Source organism: Lactuca saligna, chromosome 6, assembly GCF_052625555.1.
Source record: "Lactuca saligna cultivar CGN05327 chromosome 6, ASM5262555v1, whole genome shotgun sequence".
Lineage (NCBI taxonomy): Eukaryota > Viridiplantae > Streptophyta > Magnoliopsida > Asterales > Asteraceae > Lactuca > Lactuca saligna.
Genome location: NC_136422.1, coordinates 106,086,425 through 106,101,161, shown reverse-complemented (window position 1 = coordinate 106,101,161; position 14,737 = coordinate 106,086,425). Strand labels below are relative to the sequence as shown.

General features: G+C 36.0%; 1 long non-coding RNA gene across 1 annotated transcript; it reads right to left on the bottom strand.

Annotated features, from left to right (window-relative positions):
- Positions 1–8,832: 8,832 nt before the first annotated feature.
- On the bottom strand, positions 8,833–9,973 carry LOC145003346 (uncharacterized). Its single transcript, XR_013661927.1, has 3 exons — positions 9,714–9,973; positions 9,509–9,563; positions 8,833–9,404 (listed from the first exon to the last, which is right to left on the bottom strand). It is a non-coding gene; the product is annotated as an uncharacterized LOC145003346 (long non-coding RNA).
- Between the last annotated feature and the right edge of the window lie 4,764 nt (positions 9,974–14,737).

Sequence of the window (14,737 nt, the reverse complement as noted above, 5' to 3'; positions counted from 1 at the left end):
GAATTAAGTGGTTATTCTAATCGAGAGATTTATTTGCTGTCAAAACTTTTCCTTATAATGATTTGGTGTAGACCTGCATCGAGGTCAAAATTTTCTCTAAAACTAAAATTACTAGAATCATATCAACAAAATGGGCTTACAACATACCCATTAGGGTCAAAGTTCTATTAAGTCTTACTCATGCAACTAAACATACATCAAGTGGTCGTAAGAAGGACCTAGCTTGGATCAAATTACAAGGCTTCACTTGGATACAGAACTACTAAAATACATGGGTTTATTATAGACTTTCAGTAGGAATTGCTTTCAGAGCACCATAAAAATCGAAATGCAATACACTTATTACTAAGATAAACTTAGTTAGATAACTCACGACGCATAGCCCTTTCTAACGACTCATTATCGTCTCACCTTTAAACATTTTGGTTGAAAGGTGCCTTTTCGTAGACCTATAGGGTGCGATCATACCAGCACTAATACACCGGATCCCATCAGAACTCCTCAACTAAGAGTGTTTGGGAAAAGATAGTAACTAGGATGGGTAAACTTAACATTCGTACAAAACCTGCTTCTACCCATTTTTGTAACTCCATCTCGGAGCGTTTAGCAGAAACACTAAAAATAGTGCAGCAATGTGCGAAATTTATATATGTGAATATAAATTATAAGAATGCACTTGATGTAATCATCCTCACTCACGAAATCGTTCTTCATCATGAAATAGAATTATGTCTTCACCAAGAGGTAACCAACCAACTAGCAAGGCGCCAACCCTACAGATAGACTCTGCTACTTTTCAAGCTGCAGTCACGGCAGCCGTGGCAGCTGTCATGGCGCAAGTCAATGCTAACCACGCCAGTGGGCGCGAAGATGTTGCCGGAAATACTAACCGCGATAACAATCAAGAGCACCAACGGGTGTCTACCAACAAAAATACCTTAGACCACAAACCTAAGAGCAAGAAACGGAAGTTTTGGAACAGAAAGAAGTGCAACCCATCTCAAAAATTCGCTAAGAGATAGCAATTCGTGGCTGCCCCTACAATTACAACACCAGTCACAACACATGCCTTGACATCAGCCACAACATTTGTCACTCAAGCACCAAACAGGAAATATATGGGAACACCTCCAAAGTGTAAAAAGTGTAACTACCATCACACAGGAGCTTACCGGATTCCACGCTGTATCAACTGCAACAGGAAAGGACATACCATCCGCTTCTACAGGACCCCGACCCAGCACATCGCTTTAACCACCAATACTGGTGTAAGTCCAGTACGCTTCCAATGTGGTGAAACAGGACACTTCAAGAAAGATTGTCCAACTGAGAGGAATGATGGGGGAGTAGGAGGAGTATGACAATCAAACCAACAAGAGAAACAAGGGAATCTTATTAGGACCTTTGTAATGTTCCCAACGACGAAAACGTTTAAGTACTATATGTTTGTAATGAATTCGGTGTGTTCACTAAAAATTACCGTCTTTCAAAAAGTAGTTAAAATACACTCTCATTAAACCAAATCAAAACACTCATATGTGACCTTAGGATCATTACCGGTGAGCTGTGAGGAATTGATGTATACATCAGAGTTGATTATAATCAAAATACTACAGACTTAAAGCAAATAATTCCGTCCTAATTTCTATTCCATGTCTAGTGGGGGAATTAGGGTAGAGCCATTCACTTATCGGTTTCATCAATATCAAATGACATACGACTTGCATATACCGATCGATCATAGAATGATCGGCCAGGGATCACAATATAAAGTATCATTACTAGATATTAGAACACACTTACTACCAGCACTAGCTACTGTGGTATAAATCATTTGTAGTAACAATAACATCGATCAAAACGGAAAACACTAAAAAGAAATACAGGATGCACTATCACTCTAACGAATACGTATCATGAATACGACTTAATACATGTGTCATCGAGAAAATCCGGTGTCGTCATTTGATATGGATTGGTTTGGATCATCACCTTATCAATTGCATATGTTACGAGAAGACCCTCCACCTAACCAGCTGAATATCGAAACCCTTGTCTCTCATAACCCTAAATCTAACTCTGGCACTCTGGTCATCCTTCTTTGTGAAACCCCAAAACACTCTCTGAAGGTGTGTTATACCTTCTGTATCCTTTTCAAAGTATTCCTAGTGAACCCTTCGAGAATATCACTCGTATAACAGGTCAAGATCAAGCATGGAAGCTTGGGACGAATACGGTTAGTCTATCACTGCTAAGTGTATATGCGAGGGTAATATATAATTAAGTTTCTACGGACATGGGATGTGAGCTTCCGCCCTATTTCCTGTTCCTTGTCCGGTTGTGGACTTGGGGTAGAGTCACCCATCCCAACTGTCTTACCAACCCTAATTACATACAACCTTTATGCACAAGTTAGAGATAGATAGACTAGGTGCGAGTCCTACCAGAAACTTCAAGACAAGACTACTTAGGAGTGCGAGTGATCATTCTACCATGCGACTAAGTCTAGTCGCATAAACCAAACCCATATGCTCCCTACCAAGCTAATCAATCAAGGAACACTACAACAAGCCCTATGTAGTGCTCCAAGGAGAAGTTATTACTTATGACTTAAGACAGCTAAAGACGTACGAGGTCAGCTAGGTCATACATGACCTCGAACTAGGAGCGGTAGTATTTGCCCTAGAGATCTAGAGGCACTATCTCCATGACATGAAGTGTAAAATATATACCGATCGTAAGAACCTAGAAGGTAAGAGTGGCAGGGCATGTTATCCTATGAACTGGATCTGGACACCGAAGTTGATGGAATTAGAAATGATGTCATGAACAAATCACACAAAAACTCACCACTCCGTTCATCCAGGTCCAGAAAAGATGTATCTGGACCTTAAGAAACATTATTGGTGGCCTAACATGAAAGCCGACATCGCTACATATGTGGACAACTATCTGACTTGTGCCAAGGTCAAGGTAGAATAGCAGAAGCCTTCGCATTTCCTACAACAACCAGTGATACCCGAAAGGAAGTGGGAGCGGCTAACCATGGACTTCATGACCAAGTTACCCAAGACAATGGGTGGTCTCGATACCATTTGGGTAATTGTTTATAGGTTGACCAATCCGCGCCCTTCCTACCAATCAAAGAAATAGACAAGATGGAGAAATCAACTAGAACGTACATTAAAGAGATTATACGACTACAGGGTCTGGCAATATCCGTTATCACTATCAGAGATAGTAGATTCATTTCACGACTCTTGCGACCCTTTCAGGGACTAGGCTAGACTTGAGTATGGCCTACCAACAGCAAACCGGCGGGCAGAGAAAAAGAAACTAATCAGACCATGGAAGACATGCTAATGGCTTGGGTTATTGACTTCGGTAAAGCATAGGAATGCCCACTTACTGTTCATTGAATTTTCACTCAACAATAGCTATCACCTTAACATCAAGGTCGCTCCATTCGAAGCTTTCTATAGCCGCAAGGGCAGATCACCACTGTGCTGGGCTAAAGTGGGAGATACACAACTAGCAAAGGAGTAAGTCCCTAACAACACTTTTGCAGGACCTGAAATCATATGAGAGACAACGGAAAAGATCGTGCAAATTCGAGAAAGACTAAAAGTGTGTCAGGATCTACAAAAGAGCTAAGCAGGTAAGCGACTCAACCCTTGGACTTCCAGGTTGGTGACCGTGTACTACTGAAGTTCTCACCGTGGAAACGAATGATATGTTTTGGTAAACGTGGGAAACTAAATCCCAGATACATCGGACCACTTGAAACCCTTGCTAGGATTGGCCTAGTAGCATGCAAACTCCGACCGCCTCGGGAACTTATTAACGTATATCTTACCTTCCACGCATCGAATGTGAGTTCCATGACGTTTTCCTTGAGGAATTCCAGGTGTGCCTCCTAAGAGACAGGTGGAGTTCCGGATTGATCTGATTCAGGAGTTATCCTCACATCTCTAGGAGCTGTTGGGAAAGAGTTTCATCAGACTGAGTAGCTCGCTGTGGGGAGCGCCGATCCTTTTTTTCAAGAAAAAGGATGGTTCATATCGGATGTGCATCGACTACCGGGATTTAAAAAGGTTGACGATCAAGAACTGTTATCCACTAACGAGGATCGAGGATTTGTTTGATAAGTTGCAGGGGACGTCTTGGTTTTACAAGATTGATTTGAGATTTGGGTATCATCAGATGAGAGTCTGCAAGGAGGATATCCAGAAGATGAACTTTCAGACTCGTTATGGGCATTACGAGTTTGTGGTGGCCTTTCAGGCTCACCAATGCACTTGTAGCATTCATGGACCTCATGAACCGGGTGTGTAGGCCCATGTTGGATCGATTGGTGATCATGTTCATCGATGACATTTTATTATACTTGAGGTCCAGGGAACAACACAAGGAGCATCTGTAACGCCCGTATATTCGGGCTAGTCAATTTAAAGATAATAAGCATAAAAAATGAATATTTAATAGAAGATTATTTAAAATAAATAATATTAACCAAGTTATAGAGTATTTCACAAGGGTTTTGTACATATAAAGAACTCCGAAATCCGAGTTATAACGAAGAAGTTATGACCTGTCGAAGTTTTACGGCAAAACCGGCACGACACCAAGAATCGTAAAAAGTGATTTTTGATAAAATACTTTTTAGCCATATAAATCTAAATGAAAGTTTTAGTATATATTAAACTAAGAACATACATAAAAAGAACACCCAAATCTGACTTCGTATGAGGAAGTTATGATATTTCTTAGATTTGACACACCAGCGCACAACCTGAAATTCGAATTTTAGGTATATCGATATTTGACCAACACAACTTAAATGAGAATTTAAAATCTCATTAATAAGATCTCAACAATAAAAATACATACAAAAATGGAGTCCGTACGTAGAAGTTATGAATTCTACACGGTCATTTAACAGTGTAATCTTCTCATACTGTTAAATTTAAAATTGGCCAAGAATCAGCCGACGGAGTCAAAAGGAGAGTTGTAGATCTTGTCAATACCTACTCGTGGAAATAAAGAAAGTCAAAAACAGATATTGTATGCAAACATTACGTGGTTTAGAAGTCGGGAGTGTGCTGTTGCGAAGGGGTAATGTGGCGCGATCTAAGCCATTGCTTTCTCCTCATGTCTTGTCATCAGATGGTGACATGTGGCACCCAAATTGACGACTTCACCTGTATTTTAGCCGATAAATACCATGCGAGAGTTCCTTCATTATTTACACCAAAACTCACTTCTCTCTCTCTCTCTCTCTCTCTCTCTCTCTCTCTCTCTCTCTCTCTCTCTCTTTCTCTAAACCCACCAAAACCCTCCTAAAGTCCTAGTAGCCTACAAGCACTAGAGGAAAGCCCCTGAGCGCCCGAAGGCTCCAACAAGAAGAGCTTTCAGCTCAGAAACTCTGAGTCAGCGAAGCCCGGATTTTAGTAAAACCCGCTGTAAGTGAAATACGGCTACCATACTTTAAATATAGCTTATATTTAAATATAATATCGTTACTATGAACCTATAAATAAGATTTATCAGTGATTCAAAGTCGTTATACTGATTGATCTACATACTGGAATGCTGTCTAGGCTGTGATTTAGTGAGGTGTTTAAAGTGGGATTACCAAACAGTATACTTCGTATACCAAATGGACCCTACCTCCGATATGATCCTAACTGGTTTATTCCTTACTTGATAGATCATGAAAGTAGACTTTTATGTAATGATGAATTTATACTAATAATTATTCGCAATAAAGATTAGACTAAAACTTAGCGATAGTAATGCTAGATTTCGTCGAAGGAAAATAGAATCGTTAGAAGCGAAGCGCTGCCCGATTTTGGAATCATCACTTTGACATGTGAGTGCATAGTCCCTTTCATGAACATGATTTTAATACAAGTATTGAATAATGTATTAAACTAGTAATTGAGCCCGCGCTTTGCCACGGTTTTTTACGTGTTTTTGTTGCGTATTATGAGTGATAATTGATTAAACAATGACATTTACAAATCTTAAAGTTGAGGGGTCAAAGTAACATTTAAAAAATAGAGGGGTGTAAAATACATTTCACAGAGTTAAAAGGTGAAGGGGGTGAAAGTGAAATAAAAAACAAAAGTTGAGAAAACGAAGGCATAAAAATGATATTTTGTAAAGAGAAATTTTACAAAGTTGAAAGTAGAGAGGTGAAAATGATATTTTAAAAAGTAAAGGGATCAAAGATATCATTTTACCAAATTGATGGGTTACAGGAAAAAGTAACAATTTACGAAATTGAAGGTGGAGGGATGAAAATGATATTTTAAAAAGTAAAGGAATCAAAAATATAATTTTACAATATAAATGGATTACAATTAATAAATCATACAAAGTTGGAGGATTAAAGTTAAAATTAACGCTTTAAAGTACTTGTACACTATGCATTAGGAGATGTACTTTTAGCTACAATGCATCTCCTCACATATAAGAAGTTGGTTTTTGTTTATATTTATAATGTTTGTTGGTGTGTAATATATTTGATATTGTCTGAAATACATGTTAAAAGCATAGCAGATAATATACGATAATTTAGGATCCAAAGTAAACCTAAATTAATTAAGAGGAATATTGGGTAGTATCTCTTTATGAGAACAAGTGAGATATACACAGAGAGTCGAACTTATTGGGTAGTATCTCTTTATGAGAACAAGTGAGATATACACAGAGAGTCGAACTTTAAATTTGTCACTAATCCGAGACCATTGATTAGACATAGTCAATTATCCCTAGTCCGAGAGTATGAAATGGGCATAATTATTGATCTTGGAGTATGGATCAGACATATCCAATCCGGTAGTATCCATTAGGTAAGGAGGTTAATTTCAGATCCAGGAGTATGGATCAGGTAAAAGTTTAATTTTAGATCCAGGAGTATGGATCAATTAAAAAGGTTAATTTTAGATCCCGAAGTATGGATAAGGTAAAGAGGTTAATTTTAGATCCAGGAGTATGGATTAGGTAAAGAGGTTAATTTTAGATCTAGGAGTATGGATTAGGTAAAGAGGTTCATTTCAGATCCAAGAGTATAGATCGTATTGTTGTGAGGATCGTCGGGGTGGCATGAAATTGCTTATATAATGTCAAATTGTATATATCGTGAGCTCTAAATTATATATATATATATATACACACACACACACACACACACACTAACCGTCTACCCGCGCAATGCGGTGGCAACAATAGTTTCATTGAACAATTAGTTTCTTTCGGCAATTAGTTTTAATCGAAAATCTATATTATATTTCAAGGAACACAAAAGAAATACATATTGTTATCAGTCGGTTTTGCAGCAAGAATAGTTTCATTTCGTCGAATAGTTTCTTTTGGAGATTATATTCGTCTCAAATATTAGTTTCTATACGGAAACATGTCATCTTCCAAAGAGTGTGAAATGTATCAGAATTTGATTGCGTCTCACAAAGGTCGAACACAATGTTCTTGCATGTTGCTGGTTATCTCGAACTACGACACACTAATAAAGTTTTTAGGGTTTTTAAGAACATACGGAAATTAGTTTCATTTCGGAAAATACTTTTCAAAAGTTAATTAGTTTTCTTTGTTCAAATGATTTCCTTTTGACATTTTAGATAAAAAGATTTGTAAGAACAATGCTACCTTCACCCCTTCGATGATCTTATCGTGTCACCATCCTTCTCTCATATCCACATACTCTTTATTTCTCTAGTATTAATCCCATTCTCTATTTGTTCGAGCTCCTAGGTGCAATGTCGATTTTGATGGAGCCAACCGGTTTCATGGAATAAGGAGGCGATGGTAGATTTCATGGCGGAGAGTGGTCACAACAGTGTATGAGTTTAATGTTAGTAAATAATATACTTGCAACATAAATACAAAGTTTATACACGCATGGTATTCAATGAAAAAATAATAAGTAAAATGTCTTTTTCACATTATCTATAAATAAACAAAGTATATCTGAACAATTCGATCAAAACTAATACAAAAAAAGTATCTCTCATTAGGAAGCAAATCGACATGGTGATATGCTTCATATGGATATCTATTAGATCGGTCATCCTCTAAACATTTAAAAATCAACAAATATATATATATATATATATATATATATATATATATATATATATATATATATATATATATATATATATATATATATATATAAGATTTGAAATATGATATATGAATAACTTACGATTAGATATTGTGTAAGACTTTATGCAAAACTTGATATAGACAAAATTGTTGAGAAACTTAGTAAAGAGAATATTTTAAAGCATATTACAACCATTACTCCTTGTCAAATAGGACTTGTTGTAAAGAAAAATAAGCCCTCAGTAGGGTTGTTGATCCGAACCTGAATATATAGCAAAACGTAAGTTCAAATATTAGGAATTTATGTCCATATGTGTGTGTCTGTGATTGTAAACCAGAAAACAACTTTTCCCCTACAGTTTGTTTACATGACTTGAAAAAAGAGTAAGCAACTACACAATAACCTTGATATGAATACAATTAACATAGTTAGATTGAGGGGCTTAAAAATACAATGCACCTGTTTCTTAAGCAATCTACCCATACGAATTGAGCCCGTATAAAATATTCCTTCTGGACAAGCCAAGAAGGACGCCAACTCTCCCTCAACTGGTCCAAACATGAGGAACAAAATCATCATGACTTCCATCTATATCTTCTTTTTTACTCCATACAATAAAAAAATAACAAATGTTGTTAATTTAGGATTATGTAATTTAGTTTCAAATATGAAATTAAATAACTATAAAAAACATCATAGGCTTCAAATAACCGTAACCATAATAGCGATATACTTAGGATTTCAAATATGGCATTTTATTAGTTGATAGTGTATTATCTTTTAAGAAAGAAGTTAGAGCAATATGTTTTCAAAGTACATAAACTAACCACTACGTGACCGTAGCTAATGTCCTGCTTTGATAGAATGTCGTTTTCATAAACAAAAAAATACAACAAATAATCAACATATATTATGAGAGAGAGAGAGAGAGAGATGTGTCTTTAAACGATAGCACCTTAAATCTTATGAGTGTTTCACCTTAAACCATAAAACAGAAGCAGATGATTTGATAAAAGTCAAAACTTGATTTTTGTAAGTAAAAAGGTGAGATATAGAGGGTGTGATCAAAAGATTATGTACAATCTTACCTGGAGGGTGGTGACACGAAAGCAACAGTCCAATGTCCATGGCCGTCATGGGCTGTCTCTAATCTCCAAAGAGCGAGGATGTAGTTCCTTTTTATGAAGATTTGTTCTGCATACCGAAATGCTTACACAATGAAGACCTTTTTGCTTCTCGTCACTATCACTTCTATTTGATTTACTTTGTGTTAAAGCTTCATCAAAGATAAATTAGTTGTAGACACAGTCACACAGATTAGGGTGACATGTATAGAGATTAGGGTGACATATACAGAGAGGAAAGTGGTGGTGGACTTACTTTGTATTGTCTCCGATTAAGGTGTCTCCGGGCGAAAAACAAGTTAGCCTATGACCTATGAAATCAACAAACACACATAGTTAAATAGATATCTGCAGTTAAAAACACATACGTAATTAGAAATAGGATTTCGAGGGAGATAGTGGGATAAGGTAAACAGTTAGCAAAGACGCAACTAAAAATAGATGCATATCTAGATACTTACATTATCAACATGGTAGCGTCGACCGAATTAAGATGCGGTGAGTGACACTTACTTCCGGTCGTTAGCGATCGTTAGCAGAAGGTCGAGACGACGGTGAGTGGTAATAAACGTTTGTCTGCGACAGAGGGTATACGAAGAAGGAAGCGACGTCTTCAGTTAACAGTGATAGAGGGGGAGATGGTTGTGGTGGTGGTGGTGGTCGCGTTTAGGTGGTGCGTAGAAAGAGAGTTAGAGTAAGGGGTAGGACTATGGTTTGTGAGCGATAGAGATGCAAAAGAGATTGAAAGGAAACACCTTTTCCCCATTTTAAAAGTGTGTGTTTTAATGGGAAGAAAGGTTATACATCTATAGAAAAAATCAAAAAATGGAGAGATCGAGATATATCGATAAGGGACGAAAAAAATGGGGATTTCAAAATTTAAACCTATAGAACTTAATTAATCATCCGATATATAGGGATCCAACGAGACTCAATCATCGATTAAAGAGTTTGGGTCAAACTAAGGAAAAATATGCATCAATTGATTGTATATTCATTTGAAGATTTGGACAATTTAAATTGAATATTATTATATTAATAATTTGTTGTACTTTAACATTAAATATTTAAATATTTTAAAAAAATAATATTATTATATCAATGGAAATAATAAGATTTCTTTTATAAGATAGTATATATATATATATATATATATATATATATATATATATATATATATATATATATATATATATATACAATTTTATAAAAGAAATCTTATTATTTTTATTGATATAATAATATTATTTTTTTAAAATGTCTAAATGTTTAATCTTAAAGTACAACATATATATATATATATATATATATATATATATATATATATATATATATATATATATATATATTGTGGGATTGAAATCCCTATGTACTCACCAGGTTTCCCAACCTGACCCACTCAGTTTATTTGTATCACAGGTGTCTATACGAAACTACATTACACTGAGAGATTAAAGGAGATGTAAATCACCAGTGTAAATAAATGTAAGGTATGTTTATGCTTATGTTTCTGTATTGAAGATGACTTCCCAAAGTTTTAATATAAATAAAATACATTTCTTCGGATATATTTTGATAATATTATTATCATGCTTTTTTTTTTTCTGGGAACAAATTTCGCAATATTATTCTTTAAAATGAATACTCTTATTTTTTAATAAGCATAAATAATTTTTTTAAAATGAACGTGAATTTGGGGATGTCACAGTTGATATCAGAGCATTAGTTTAAGCGAACTAGGAATAAGGATTTATTTCTAGACTTATACTTAGAATGCTAGCATGTTATTATATCACATTAGAACATGAAGGAATGTGTATTCTGTTCTAGAATTCGACTATAAAATATCTGACACTAAGTGTTGAATCATACAATGAGAGGTCATTAGAATGTGACTCGTCGATCCATTGTGGTAATGAACAAACTTATCTCAAGTTTTTTTAAGAAGAAAAAGGAGACTCCAATAAGGATCAAGACCGTGACTTGAAGGTCATGATTAAAGGTCAAACATGAGGTAGAGAACGGGTTCGAGATCGAGCACCGCCTGCAGTTAAAGAAGTCCAAGAGTTAGATATTAATTTTAAGGAACATAGAAGTTACAGTTATCATAAAGTATGAAGAGATAATGTGTGGAGTCATTATACAAACCCTATTTCATTGATGATTCTGAGACGTAATCATCCTAAGGAGGAGATAATTGTGACACCCGTAGATTCTGGGATGTAGTCATTATACAAGCCCTATTTTGTTGATGATTCTGGGACGTAATCATCCTAATGGGGAGATAATTGTAACGCCCACAGATTCGAGCTAGTCAATTTAGAGACAATAAGCACCAAAAATAACTTTTTAATAGAAGATTATTTAGAATAATTAATCTTAACCAAGTTATATTATATGCCACAAGGGTTCCGTACATATAAAGAAAGCTGCACTCCGAGTTATAACGAAGAAGTTATGACCTGTCGAAGTTTTACAGCAAAACCAGCACGACACCGGGAATCGTAAAAAGTGATTTTTTGATAAAAATACTTTTTAGCCTTATAGATCTAAATGCAATTTGTAGTATACGTTAAACCAAGAACATACATAATAGAACGCCCAAATCTGACTTCATATGAGGAAGTTATGATTTTTCTAAAATTTGGCATAGCAGTGCACATCCTGAAATTCAAATTTTAGGTCGATTCATTTTTGGCCAACACAACTTAAATGAGAATTGAAGATCTCATTAATAAGAGCTCAATGATAAAAAGACAGATGAAAACGGAGTCCGTATGTAGAAGTTATGAATTCTACACGGTCATTTAACAGTGTAATCTTCTTATACTATTAAATTTAAAATCGGCCAAGAATTAGCCGACGAAGTCAAAAGGAGAGTTGTAGATCTTATCAATACCTACTTATGGATATAAGAACGTCGAAAAAAGAGCTTGTATGTGAAAGTTACAGAGTTTTGAAGTCAGGAGTGTGCTGCTGCGAAGGGGGTGAAGTGGTGCTATCTGAGCCATTGCTTTCTCCCCAAGTCTTGCCACCAGATGGTAACACGTGGCACCCAAATCGAAGAGTTGGAGGCCCAAATCGACAAGTTCAGCTGTATTTCAACATATAAATACCACGCGAGCGTGCCTTCATTCTTCACACCAAAACCCACTTCCCCCTCTCTCTATACACTCTCTAAACCCCCCAAAACCCTCCTAAAGTCCTAGTAGCCTCAAGGCAATAGAGGAAATCCCCGGAGCGCCCGAAGGCTCCGAGAATAAGAACGTTCGGCTCAGAATTCTTCTTCAACGAAGTCCATTTTTTAGTAAAACTCCTTGTAAGTGAAATACGCCTACCATACTTTAAATATATCTTATATTTAAATATAATACAGTTATTATGAACCTATAAATAAGATTTATCAGTGATTCAAAGTCATTATACTGATTGATCTATTTACGGGAATGATGTATAGGCTGTGATTTAGTGAGGTGTTTAAAGTGAGATTTCCAAATAGTATACTATATATACCAAACGGACCCTACCTCCGTTATGATCCTACCTGGTTTATTCCTTACTTGATAGGTCATGAAAGTAGACTTTGATTTAATGATGAATCTAGACTAATAATTAGTCGCAATAAAGATTAGACTAAATCTTAGCGATAATAATGCTAGGTTTCGTCGAAGGAGAATACAATCGTTAGAAGCGAAGCGCTACCCGAGTTTGGAAATATCACTTTGACAAGTGAGTGCATAGTCTCTTTCATAAACATAATTTTAATACAAGTATTGAATAATGTATTAAATGTTTGTTGGTGTGTAAAATATTTGATATTGCCTGAAATACGCGTTAAGAGCATATATGATAATATACGATAATTTAGGATAGAGAGTAAACCTAAATTAATTAAGAGGAATATTGGGTAATATCTCTTTCTAAGACTGAGTGAGATACATAGAGAGTCGAACTTTTAATTTCTCACTAATCCAAGAGCATTGATTTGACATAGTCAATTATACCTAGTCCGAGAGTACGGAATGGGCATAAGTATTGATCCGGGAGTATGGATCAAACATACCCGATCCGGGAGTATTGATTAGGTAAGGAGGTTAATTTAAGATCCGAGAATATGGATCAGGTAAAAAGTATAATTTTGGATCCAGGAGTATGGATCAGGTAAAAAGGTTAATTTTAGATCCGGGAGTATGGATCAGGTAAAAGGTTAATTTTAGGGTAAATTACACCATTCGTCCCTCGGGTAGGTGCCAAAAAGCATGTTTAGTCCCTATTTTTTAAAATTAACTCGGACCATCCCTCGTTTGCTTAAAACTTGCACATTGCGTCCCTAATATGCTTTTTTGTTGCAAATGTAGTCCGTGACACATTTAAAATGACCATAATGCCCTGGATATTTATTTTTTTAACTAATATAATATTATTTATTATTATTATTTATAACTTACAGAAAAGAAATTAAAAAAAAAAAACAACCCTCTCTTTCTTTATCTTTCTCAGTTATGCTCCACTTCCGATCTCTCTCTCTCTCTCTCTCTCTCTCTCTGCATTCATGGTCAACACCTACTCTTAGTTTCCCCAACCCATCTGCCCCATTCACTTCGAAACCCTTACGCTATTGTTATTGATCGAAGATAACAGAGTAACCCACAACACCCACACCCACATGTGTTTAGATGCGATATCGAGATAGAATCTAAGTGAGATAGAGATGTAACACGGTATAGAGAGATGGGAGACAGAATTGATGAAAGGGAAAAAGGATACCAGAGGAAACAGGTGAGATAGAGATGTACCACAATATAGAGAGAAATACTTGATTTCAATTTTGATTTTGTGTTTCCTCCTTTATCGGCATCAAATCTAGAAATTGAATCTGATTCCGATTTTGATATTGATTTTGAGTTTTAGGTCATGTTAGGATTGATTTTATTTTGATGGATTCACCTTGGACTTAATTTCGATCGGTTACTTGTTTCGATTTTGAAGATGAAGATACGTTGAGACTTTGATTGCAATGAGATGTCGTGAACTCGTGCTTTTGATTGCTTATGGGTTTCATCTGTGTTGATTGAATCTAATTGGTATTTTAAGGTTTCAAATATTGAATTGTTGTTTCGATGGTGATGGATATGATTCATAGAAATAACTTTCTATAGGAGCAGTGGATGGATCAATATGATCATTAGGATGGTATTGGGTTTCACCAAGAAGGCAGACAGGTTGAAACTGGTGATGGTCTCTAGTGTTCTTAAGGCAGATGGGGAGAACGAAGATAAGGGATGGTGGTTTGGGGTCCGATTTTGGTTCACCGATTTGGGGTTTTGGATGGTTGTTAGGAATGGGTGAGAAGAGGGAGACGAAGGTAGAAGAAAACTGGGGAAAAGAAGGGGAAGGTGTTTGCGGTGATAGGATGTGGTGGCATAGGTGTTGATATTGATAGGCGGTGGTGCCGGTGGAGCTGACGGTGACATGTGGTGCTGCT